Genomic DNA, 13,364 nt, shown 5'->3' with positions numbered 1-13,364 from the left:
GTATTTTACCATCACCAGATTAATTCATTAATCCTGTTTTAAACAACAGTCAATGGTTGTGAATCCTGACCTATTGTACTCACTATTTTAAGCAGTTGTTAACACCACCTGGTTATAATAAAAGACTAACTATGTTTAGTCTTTTAAGACAGCTTAACAGTCAAAAATCAAATTTACAGATTTAACTGAAAGTAGTGATAGCAAGCACAGCTCTGTGTAGTGCATTGATCTACGTTAACTATATAATAAGAAACATTAAACCAAACAAAAGAAACAAGATGAAGACTTTTTTTTTTTTTGTTTATTAAAGTTGAAGTTTTACGTTTTTGTTAATGTTATCCTAAATTATTGAAAGCGAAACTGACAAAGCATTCTTGAACATGGTGCTCACAACATTTTGGCCCACTTTTGGCTCTTAGCCTGCCTCCAGAAAAGACTAGGTGCTGAGTTAGCACCAGTTTTATAGGGCTCAAGTCAGTGCTTTCGGCAGTGGAAAGGATAAATGGAGATAAACAACCACGCTAGTACCAGTTTTGCAGCATTAAAAAAAATTTTTTTTAAATCTCTATTGGATCTAAATATAAACTAAATATTTAGGCCAAAGAAAAATCACAGAATTAATTTTTTAATAAAACAATCATACAAACAAGAAAATCCAACTTCTCTTTGACTTGGCTGTGATACACTTCAAAGAAATACAAATTTGTATATTTTATTAATTACCTAATTCAGTGTAATAAATTAATATCAGTAAGTATGCTGTAGCTGGAAAAAAAAATACTGGAAGCTAATTTTCCTTGACATTTAGAAATTATGACCAATCAGGTTTTTTCAGACCCATATACTTCTTAAACATAACTACCAAGTTAAACTATTTAAAGTTTTTGAGGCAGAAAATTATTGAGCAATAGGTTAAGCTTCTGGAAACTTTGCCCTAAAGTGTTTTTTCTTCTATTTTATCTTCAAAAGTCCAAATGGTAGTGGTGCACTTCGTAGCAAACTGAGATGGTCTTTGTAGGCAGCTTTAGTTTAACAGAAAAACAAATCTCAGTGGTACTTTTTCCAGCAAATGATAAACAAATCTAGTCATTTATTGATTGTAGTTTATTGTAGACTCCATTAGTAGCTGACAATTGTAATTATTTTGTACATTTAAATAGGAAATGCAAGATCAAATAAATGAACTGCCTGGGATACATCTTCAACGGGGCAAAAGATCTTCTAAACCAAGATAAGTTTTAAGATTTGTTCCTGCTACTCAGATTTGTTACAGCACTCATACTGTTAAGAAAACATGTTTTGAAACACTTGCTAGACTCAATAAGACATCCTTGAGGAGGGAAAGACTCCTGTTTTCACTATCAGAATATGTATGCATTACAACAGAGGACTATGTCTTGCTTAGGATTGGTGATTTTTGTACATTTTCTGCTGTAAATGATTAAAAACTTGTACGTTTCTGAACAATTCTAGTAAATCACGAGTCCCTACCACATATTACATAATTAATGTTCAGCTGAGTCACAATCAATCCCCTTGAAATATAAAGACAGTTAAACCCAATACTGCTGAAGGTCATCTTTCCTCAGTCATGTTTCTGTAAGCACGGAGCAGGGACAAGCTGGGGGGTCCTAACACTGAAAAACTACACACCTCACATTTGGCAAGTGGGCGGGTGTGACTTCTGTGAATAGAGTGCGACTATTGAAGCTTTCTGCCGCTGGAGGTGCCAAAATGTGTTTGTTTATTTATTATTATTATTTTTATTATTCAAATGAGAACGAAATTTGCATAACTAAAGCCCTTTTTTTTCTTTTTTTGTGAGACACATGGACCTCCCACAGGGCTGCCCAGTTTCACATACTGTGAACAGACAACACATTGAGGGACAGCTGCGACAACAAAAACTCTGCTAAAGTGCTGTCGAATTAATTTAAAGGAGTTGCAAAACAGAAAAAACCAACTACAAGAAAACAAATCCATTTACATAAAACAGCCACTTACTGAAGACTGCAATGTAAATTATATACAAAAAATGGGTGGGCTGTTTCAAATACATTAGCAGAAAAAAATTTTTTTAAATCTCTTTGAAGAAGGTCTATGTAAAAATTGTTTCAAACAAGATTTGAAAATAAGTTTAGTTTGAAAACTAACTAATTCCCTTAGAAAGCTAGTACTAGCTAATATGCTAGTAAAAGCTGATTATAGATGCAAACATTTGAATGTTACTCTATTCTTAGCTAGCACCAGCATCTATGCTTAAAGGAGTGTCTGTGCTGGCTTTAGCAAAATGCTAACTTAAGGTTCTAATAGCTAGCTAGCAATATCAAAAATTAACCAATATTATCATGCATGGTATTATGCTAGCATTAGCTAACATGCTAATTATTATATCAGCCTATATGCTAGCCTAAACTGAGATTTTTGTTTTATAAAAATGGTGAAAGATCTGATTGATTTCTAGCTGAAAGTTTGAGCACAAGAGGTTCGCGTGATTTGATTTGAAAGCCTCCATCTTTCATAGTCATGGGTGAAAATATTTAGAAAAGTTACAAATAGAAGAAGTCATAGCCATCCTGAAAGAACTGAATAGTTTAATATTTGAATGTTGTTGACGTTTTTCTCAGCAATGGGCTTTACAGGGGCTTCTTGATGATAGCTTGGTTTCACATAGGTATCTTCTAAGTGGCACAGTACTCCAAAGTAAATGTCGACCTTCTATTGTTACCCTATTATTTTGAACATGCCACTTCATAAATGATTTATTTACACAAAATGAGCAACCTGTTGAGCCTGTTGATTTTCTATTACTCTACTACACTAACTTATAACTTAACTAACATGTACTATAGATGTTAGTTAAGTAATGTCTACCAAAGCAGTTATTGTGTCGGTTAGTGTTGGTTAGTGATGTTGGGCTGTGATTATTTCAAACACTACTGTAGCATTCACATTATTATTTAGAGAAGAAAAAAATAGCTCTACTAACAAGCCTACAGACTGAAGAGTAAACATTTATTCCTGAAAATCTGTATTACTTGGAGTGCCAAAGCACGTTTACACAGCAACAAGGACACAAAACTGCACCGTCACAGAAAGCTGACCACAGATAAGCTCATCTGAAACAGACAACTAACAAACATGGTCCTGCGAAACCCCCCACCACCCCCACCCACTTACCACCTCCTCTCATGTGATCTAGTCCCCATCATCGTCATGTTTAATTATGGACTGTCTCATCTGGACTGTGGGGAGGGAGGAAAACAGAGCAGAAATCCATCCAAACAACACCCCATCTCAACACACCAAGACCTGCCCAGAAATGTTTACCTTCTCAGAGGGAAAATTAAACGCAACAAATCAATTTTGACCTGATTTCAACAAATTTCCCCTCCTTTTTTTTCTTCTTTTAAAATGTTACTTCAGTCAACAGGGAAGAAACTGGGTCTCGGCTGCTTGAGTCGTAGCTGTTTCCATGGCAGCTGCTGGACCAACTCGACACGAGCACTGACGGAGACACTTAGCAATGCTGTTTTTCACCTGTCAGTCTCACAAGTGATGCTAAACTAATAACTGCTTTCCCAGATCAGATTGGCTGATACTTGGTGATGGTATGTTTGATTGTTTGCATACAATAATGTGTCTCTGTAATAACAAAATACTTGCACAATAACAAAGTGTGCAAAATGTATTTATGCCAAGGTGTAAATTTCGATTTCTTTCTATGTGAACTGTACTTTTTTGTGTTTGCATGTATGAGGAATCCCACCTGTCTGCACCCAATCCCAGCCATGAGCAAAGAACACGTGTGACAGGTATCCTTGTTAAAATGCCACAGCTGAGTTAAACACACAAATTATTGATCAAGGAGGCTGTGGAAGGAGTGCGTGTGGAGAATATCAGATTCTCGTCCCAACGCACGGCCTCGTCTGCTTCTTCCTTCCTCTTTAATACGGCCGTGCTCTGTTCTAAAGCGGCAGCTTTGCACAGGTGATCATCACAGGCTGACACTTCCTCCGCTTAGATCCAAGTCTATCATCTAGATGCAGAAAGCACACAAGGTTACTTCTGCACTAAGTACTGCTGTGAAGCTTAGAACAGCTGCTTCAGTGGGTTCATTGGAAGATTTGCTATGACACAAATGCACAAGTTCTTTGCTGATCTTACCAGATTCTTTAATGTCTGGTGTGGGTTATATTACAACTACTAACTCAAACATATTTTATCAGGCTTTTAGGGGATAGATCAACACATTATTTGGAAGGAAAATTATTTCAAATAAAGATCTGGAAAGTGCTGTGTGCATTTCTATTTAACCTCCTTTACTCATATGCCCCTCAATAGAGTGCAACCTTTGCGTTTAAAAGTCACGTCATTAGCAAATAAAATACACCTATGTGTAATTTAATCTCAGTATAAAAACTGTTTTTTCTGTCAACATTAGAGAACAGCATTGTGAACACCAAGAAACACACCAGGCAGATCAGGGAAAAGGTTGTGGAAAGGTTAAAAGCAGAGTTAAGTAATAAAACAGTCTCCCAAACTTTGGATATCTCACAGACTGCTGTTCAATTAATTATCTTACAAACTTCTAAGAGATGGCCATCCACATAAACTGACAGGCCAGGCAAGGGGAGTATTAATCAGAGTAGCAGCCAAGAAGCCTATAGTAACTCTGGAGGAGCTGAAGAAATCCATAACTCAGGTGGGAGAATCTGTTGACAAAATAACTGAGTTGTGCAGTCCACAAATCAGACCTTTATGAAAGAGTGTCAAGAAGAACACCATTGTTAAAAGAAATATATAAGAAGTCTGCTTTGCTGTTTGCCACGAACCATGTAGGGGACAAAGTGAACATGTTGTAGAAGAAGGTGACTTGATCAAATGATACTAAAATTGAACTTTTTAGGTTGCAAAACGTTACGTGTGGCAGAAAACTAAGACCGCATATTCCTCTGAACATACATCACCACGATAACACATGGTGGTGGAAGCATCATGTGGTGGGGATGCGTTTCTTTAGCAAGGGCAAGGAAGCTCGTCAGAGCTGATTGGAAGATGAATGAACCTAGAACAGGACAATCCTGGAAGAAAACCTAACAGGCTGCAGAAAACAAGACTGGGGTAGAAGTTCACCTAGCAACAGGAGAACATTAACATACAGCAAGAGCTCAACTTAAACAGTTTAGATCAAGGCATATTCATTTGTTAGAGTGGCCTAGTCAAAGTCCCATCTAAATATAATTTGGAATCTATGGCAAGATTTAAAAATGTATGATCACAGAAACTCTCCATAGATTCGGACTGAGCTTGAGCTATTTTGAAAAGATTTCAAATGTGAGACAAATATTTCTTTTTTTTTTAAACGTTAAATATGTTTCATTGTTCTTACATTTCGCAGTTATGCACTATTGTATATTGTTCTAATGAAATGCATAAAGGTTTGTGGTTGAAATGTGACGAAATGTGACAAAGTTCAAAGGGTATGAGCTCATCTGCAAGGCATGACATTTTACAAAACATTACAAATGAACCCACTAAACCTTAATGGTTTTTAGGTCATAACCCAATATTTTCAGAGCTTAAAGATCCAGGCAATGCTTCATTAACATACAATAATAGACACACAAAAAAACAGTGTAAGATAACAAAAATGCTGGACTGGCTGTGAAAATGCAGGCCTGTGCATATCCAGAGAAAAAGGGCTGATGGAGCGGCCTGCCTGTTGCTCTGGCGCAAAGTCTGATAAGACTGTTCGCTGTGACGCAACACTTCGTAGAGACACAGAGGGCCTGGTATTTTTAGGAACCAGTCTTTGACCTCTTGCAGCAGTCATGTCAACAACATTCACAAAGCAAGGCTAACCATTGTCAGGGGACAAAAAGTCTGGGGTTAAGAATGTGCCAAAACCGAAGACCTCATTGGTAAGCTTATCTACAGAGACCAGTGTGCAACTTTTGAGTGCCTGAAATGTGCCTGCTGCAGCTGTCTGATCGAACACCGGGGAGAAGAACATGCAGAACATGTCAGCTTGCACGGCCGAATGGACACCCACACGTGAAGGCAGGACCGCTGTTTTGTGATGTAACTTCCAATAGAATAACAAACAGCAGCAGTTCTGACAAACATTTGACAGCGGCAAAAAGGGAAGGCGTCAACTATAACAAGGAACGGGGGAGCTTAGGTGCTTGAAATGATGGGTGGAACGAGTGTATGCACTAATGTCCAAACTAAACAGTTATGGCTAATTGATTTCAGCTGAAGATCACAAAAACAAAGACTTGAGAGAAGCTTGTATGTAACAGGACATCTACACCAGAAAAGGTTTATATGAACAATCCCTGCACATCAAGGTACTTCAGGCTGCTATGTACTGAATTGTATTGTGTAAGCATGAGGAAAAGCACACAATAAGATCCTGGAGTGGCCACTCGCTTCTTCGGCACGCAGCTGTAAAAACAAACATGCAGTACAGTTAAGGAAACAATCACTGAGCCTGAATGGCTTATTATTGACTTGTTGGGACAAAATGCCATTAATTTCAAGAGTGGAACATAAAGTAGTCCATATTTAGAGACCAGAGACCCTCAAGATTGAGTGCAAGAGTCGCCACAGGTCTGACGTGACAGATTCAGCTGGCACAACAGTGAAAAAAAGAAAACACAGGCAACCCCGATCAGAATAAACATGCTAATACTCATTTTCATGCAAGAATGCACTGTAATCAGGTTCAACATTTTGTAACAAGATTTGTCTGATTGCATTAGGTAATATTTTGCACAATGAATTGGTCTAATGACTGAACTACAACCCTTTTGGTACCTGTCAGATAAACTTGTCTTTAAAATGCTGTAAAACTCTGGAATATTGACAAGTTTTAAGCTGAGGGTCACATTCACTTTGTTAATAGTATATGCATTAAAGGAATATGTTGACCTTTTTAGTCTCAAAAACGAACAATGTTGTCATTTTTTGAGTACAATTTGTCTTTAAATTGACATTAAGTCACATAAATATACAAGAAAGATTTGACCAGAAAAGTCTGAGCTTTATGGCACTTTCAAGGTATTTTAAACAAGATCTAAGACTGTTTTGAATTTCTGTGGCCCTGTTTAGATGTGGCATTGTATCCTGGTTAATTCAGATGCTTTGAGCACAACAGTTCCCAACGGAAACTAAAACCCAACCTGAATGATCTGTTTTACTTGTGTTACAGGCAAACAGGATACATAACGTCGCATAGCCGGCTGTCAGCAACGCCGTCAGCAAACCTTCAGGATCCATTCACTCACCAGCATTATTATTCAGAAATCAAGGTTCAGATTTAGCCAAGTCAAACTTTTTGCAACAGAGCTCATGAACCCAACTGGTGTAACAACAGCAAAGTAAATGAAGATAATCCATGGCTTCTGTGTTAGTAAAAAACACTGATGATTTTAACCCAAAGGACACCAACACATAAAAAAACTGTGCTGTAAAACTCTGATTCTTGTTAACTGACTGCATTTTATCACAGCTCTAAACTAAAGTTGCGGCTCATCTTGTAATCCACTGAAAATAATCCACACAGAAGAGCATATTTTATTGTTCAATTCCAGCAAAACATTTATTAAAGGAGCTTATAAAAACCTTTAGCTGGAAAACTTGTCCTTAGTATAGTCCCACAGATTGGGGTGGAAACTTGTTCCAAACAATCAAAACATTTTACAAGACCATATGTTTCAAATTCACTTTAGTGTAATATTTGCCTTGTTTGTAGAAAAAAAAAGCAAAAAAAGACAAATAAATTACATTTCTATATTTCTACATTTCTAAGGAAAACTTCTGTGGTTATCTATCTGATTAATTCTGTAAATCTAAGCCACCACGGGTTGCCATAAAGTCCCTTCTTACTTCCACTTTATACCTATCAACTAACCATTTCATACCCATTTACTTAACTTAAATAGATAAAGTATCCCAAAAATGCTGAAATCTAATGTATTATTTAGTTTATTTGTACGTTGTTTTCAAAAGACTTTATATTAAACAGTATTTCAAATATAAATTGTAATTCACAATTATAAAGCCTGATCGACTAAAATGACATTTGTAACAGTCAAATAACCATATTTCACATTATTCTACACATTAGCATATTAAATGATTATCTGGGGAAAAGTGTAATTTTATGACAATAGCCACATATTCTGAGGGAAGCTGTATAAGAATAGGATGTTGTAGCAATACTTTTATTATTTAATGTTTTTATTTTAATTATTTTTTCATTTTTTAAAGTTTTATTAGGGAATGAACAATCTCATGACTATAACTGTATATATGCTCTGTGTGGTTTCTTTGTACTGTTCGTTCGTTCGTCGTCTTCCGCTTATCCAGGACCGGGTCGCGGGGGCAGCAGACTCAGCAGAGACGCCCAGACGTCCCTCTCTCCAGACACCTCCTCCAGCTCCTCCAGGGGGAGCCCAAGGCGTTCCCAGGCCAGCCGAGAGACATAGTCCCTCCAGCGTGTCCTGGGCCGTCCCCTGGGCCTCCTCCCGGTGGGACGTGCCTGGAACACCTCCCGAGGAAGGCGTCCAGGAGGCATCCGGTATAGATGCCCGAGCCACCTCAACTGGCTCCTCTCAATGTGGAGGAGCAGCGGCTCTACTACGAGCTCCTCCCGGATGGCCGAGCTCCTCACCCTATCTCTAAGGGAGTGCCCGGCCACCCTACGGAGGAAGCTCATTTCAGCCGCTTGTATCCGTGATCTCGTTCTTTCGGTCATGACCCAAAGTTCATGGCCATAGGTGAGGGTAGGAACGTAGACCGACCAGTAAATTGAGAGCTTTGCTTTTCGGCTCAGCTCTCTCTTCATGTGCAGATTTTTTAAAGTGAGGGTGAGGTCTTTGTACTGTTCTTTGTGTAATATATGTTTTTGTGTTTCAGGTACTACAGATGGAAATTAGCTCTGAGAACCAAAATCTGGTATAAAGCATATTTTTCCCTGAGAATAATACTCCTATACATGGTCCCTTTTCAATAAACTAAATAAACAAAAAACTAACTAATGATCAGTTGGCAAAGCAAGTCTGAAGAAAGGCGGTGATAAAAACACCAAAAACTCATTAGTGCTAAAGTTAGATAGGACAAAATAAAAAGCAGAAGCAGGTCATTTCTTTCGGTTGATTCTTTGGTTTCTTTTGAGAAAGTTTGGATGTTTTTGCTACTTTACCCCTCGAATGTATCACCACATTACTGTTCAGTTGATCTTGTACTAATTATGGCATTTACACCAGTCAGCAGCAGCTCAGGTGCCGTCCCAGGAAGGTCAGTTGCAGACATTTCCCCCTGTGGATTAAATTTATCCACTACTTTGTAAATGTACCTTCATTTAGACAGTGATTAGTGCTAATTCCCAACCTTGCCATATATTGTTGTTGGATGCTCTAAATCAGTCTGCTTCAGCGCCAGATTTTAAAAATGGTTTTTAGAGATTTTATTTTGACTGTTAAACATTCATGTGACAACTCTGCCGCTTTAGGGAGTCATTTCCATTCAGTGGGTGGTATTTGAATGTATACAGAATGGACAACTCCAAAGCAGAACTTAGTCAATCCGATTTCAGTGTTGACTACTGCACATGCATGATCTGGCTAAGATGCATCAGTTTTGTTCTCTTCCTTTTTCTTCAGTTTCAAAAAGTGTCTTTTAATGTAACCGTTTAAGTTTAAGACGAAGCTTCTAAGTCTTACCATCAATGAAATTCACATTTAAAACTATATTCTTCTACCACGCTCCTAAAAACTTTATCCAAGTTTAATTTCTATAGGCCAAGTCCAGGTCTTGACCTCAACTATGGGAACCACTGCTCTACCGTGGAAGTACCTTTTGAAGCTCCAGTCTGCTACCAAACTAAAATAAACACTGTTTAGCTTTTCTTTTTTTGTAACACTGTTTATCTTATTTTAAAAGGTATACAGGAAGTGAAATCATAAATCTTAATCAGAAGGATTGGTCCTTTTGACTTTGGAATCATCCACTGCCATCATCAACACTATAGTGCCCCTGAGGTTAATGAGTGTTTGGAGAAAGAGGAAATACTTGCAGAAAAGCAAGAATCAGTGATTGATGACAGTGTAATAACCATGTCAAACAATACAGAGACGATCTCAGAGATATGCTGCTCTCGCTGGGCTGCAGGTATCTCATGACATTAATTCGCTCAACGATGGCAAACAACGCTGATGGATAATGCTACGGTATATCATGCAGGATGCTAGGCGGCGCACTGTAAATACTGAGTTCCCATCGAGCCCTTATGTTTGTCCCTTCATTTGTATTGAATTTATAATTAACAGTCACAATATGAAGTGAGTTATTTACTGAGAACGGATTCAGCAGCAGGGCAAATATCTGAAAGGATATCGTAATGAATGCATACCTCAGACAATCAGTAATCATTAAGTCTGATATCCTCCCATTGTTTTCACCTAATGGCCCTCCCGTTATGCTTTACATAACTCTTCCCCGAGGAGGAGACAGTCGTAAAGCAGCTAAAATAGTAAAAGAGCCAAACAGCCGAAACAACCCCCCTTCTGCGGCTCCCTCCGTCCTCTCTTATGGCCTCACCCCTGTCACCCCACCAGTACAGAAAAGTACAAAGCGTCCTTTGTGAGAGAGCACAGAGATCTGAGTGTTGCTGCTTTATATCATGGTATTCTCCCATTGTCACAGAGCAGCAAACAGACACACACTGCTGTCCAGTCGAAGTGGTTCATTCAGCCCACTGACCTTCAGCGAGCCCCCAGGTCCTTGGCATGACGTACAAGTGGCACACTGTGCAGCCAGACCCTGTAAGCCCCAAATACACACCTCCAGCACGGTGAAAAATCACAGCCGTGCAGTTCACACTGCAGCGGCTGTGCTGCCAGTTCACGCACTATCACCCCATCGTAAATATCAAGTGGGTGTTTCAGTACAGCCAAACATGAAGCCATGCGGTCAGGAGTCCATTAATGTTCAAGTGATAACATTTAATAAGCAGACATCCTTAACTCAAGTGCGCCAAAATATGTATTTAAATATTATGACCTTATTCAACTCACTTTTTTGGTGTTTGTAAGCAAAGCCTTGAAAGTTTACTTGCTATCCAGTAAAAAACATGGATAAATCTAGCAACCTGCAGGCTGACATTTCCTTCACTATCTCATTTATACTAAAACTGATCTGAAACTGACATTGAGTGGACAGCGATTCATAAAGTGGCGAGGGACGCCACTTGATATGAATGCCATTGTTGTTTCATGCAGACCGGATGCGAAAAGAGGTGTCTCTCTGTAGGTTTGCCATTTGACACGTCCTTTTTATAGCATGATAAGATTACAGGCATTACAGTGTGTACAGCTTGTTCCCACAAATAACCAATTAGCTAAATAATCAAAAGTAATTTGTTAATTTAAAGTAATATAAAAAATAAAACTGTTTAATCATTTAGCTGCACAAAGACTTTAGTGTTGCACAATCTATATCTTTTTTCTCAGGAAACAAAAGTGAGACATGGTGTGAGGTTACTAGTTATTATTAATTAGTAACTGATGATACTGCTTGCTGTTTAGTATGCTGAATAGTTTTATCTCTTCCAATTCAGCATAAACTATTTAAAATAGCCAAATCATGGCATATCCCAAGTAAAAAGAGAACTGTAAAAGTAAGATTGAAAATGTTGTTTTTAACAAGTTATCTTGTTATTTTATTTTTTGTGAATATAGGTCTGTGTTAAAAATATATTTAGAATTAGGGCTGTACAATTGTGTGGAAACTGTGTGTTTGCTTTGAAGGAATATGTTAAATTGTGATGGAAATATAAGTTGCAAACAATCCACATTTTGCTCGCTCGTTGTTTTAAGTCATTAAAATGTTTCCAACACTCCCAGTGACCTTTAGATCTTTAGACACTATCATCAGTATCAGATGTGAGCCTCTGCTGCAGGAAGACTCTGTCCAACAGGCTGGAAATATTATTTGGATTCAAAGCAGTAGTTCATGACACTTGTTATATACAAAACAATTATTGCATTCTGAACAGTCCCATCCAATATTAGTATTCCACACACAGATATTGCAATATATTGTTTGCACCATAATGAGCAGCCATAATCAGCACCTTTTAATTAGAAAACACAAGCAGAGCAAAATTCTCAAGTCTCATCATGGCTTGGTCTAAATTCTATAACATTAGCATAAAACACTAGAGGTGCACTGAGAAATTAATTGGAATCATCTGATTTTCAGCTTAACCAGTCTTCAAAAATACATTTCTGATCAGTGAACGCACCATACTTATTAACTACCAGGTTGCACTAACAACACTCTTTGGTTTGGACAATGTTACAGAGTAAAGAAGCTATCTTCAGTATCAGTGAGCAGTTTAAAATGAAGTTGGATGAAGTACAGAGATCTAAGAAGCTACCCAAAAAGAACAACTTTATACAAAGACATGTCGGCTTCACTCAGGTCGCTACTTAAAAAGAGAGAGACTTTTAGCAGATAACAGGAAGGCTAAATGAAGTACAGGAACATTGCTATGTTTTGCTGTATTTTAATATTTTGTGGCAGACTTTTGGAAATTTAAGATTGAAGGCAAGGGTCCACATTTTCTAGGAAATAGATACAGAACTAGTCAAAGTTAACAATGCTAATAAAAGGTGCTTAGTTTCAAAATAAAAGTAAAACTGCTTTCTTACACACACAAAACGTGACAATATCTCATGCTCATAAAATAGATAAATACTGGCCACCAACAGCCAGGAGGCTGAACATAAATACTTTGAATGCTGTTCTTTACTCTTGCTTTTGTAATTGGTTCTTAAAGAGAAACTGAAATCTACTGGATTAGCATCAGCAGGCCAAAGATTTAAAAAAGTTAAAAACTGTCTACAAATTCTAATGGGTGCATCTCTTAAAAAACAAAAACGGACATAGATTTTTCTAAAGGTATTTTCAAGTACCCTTTAAAATATATTTGTTGGCTATTGTGCATCCGAATTACTACCTAGTCATAGCACTTAAACACCAGAGGCTTCAACAAAAACGTAAGAAACTGGATAGATTGTGAAATAATATTTACTCATGTGAATTGTCGATGGAAAAAACTTTATGTCTCAGGAACTGTTTTTATGGGAGGCTTACTGCAAGAAGCCCAGTTGGGCCTAGATATTATTTACCTGTGGAGGAAACTAACGATCAGGGTGATGGCAAAGAGGCCTTCCAGCCTCAAAGACTTGGAGCTTATCACCAAAGATAAATTGTCAATAAACCCGTGGAAACATTGCAAAAAACTGCTCGGCAATTATATAAAGGGTTTGATTCTTGTAATGGCAATATAG

General features: G+C 37.8%; 1 protein-coding gene across 2 annotated transcripts in view; it reads right to left on the bottom strand.

Annotated features, from left to right (window-relative positions):
- LOC124870631 (adenylate cyclase type 6-like) overlaps positions 1-13,364 on the bottom strand; it is a 59,591-nt gene that overhangs the window by 40,578 nt on the left and 5,649 nt on the right. The window lies entirely within an intron of this gene.

This window comes from Girardinichthys multiradiatus, chromosome 1, assembly GCF_021462225.1.
Source record: "Girardinichthys multiradiatus isolate DD_20200921_A chromosome 1, DD_fGirMul_XY1, whole genome shotgun sequence".
NCBI lineage: Eukaryota > Metazoa > Chordata > Actinopteri > Cyprinodontiformes > Goodeidae > Girardinichthys > Girardinichthys multiradiatus.
Note: the sequence above shows the minus strand (reverse complement) of the source record. Positions and strands in the feature narration are given on the sequence as shown.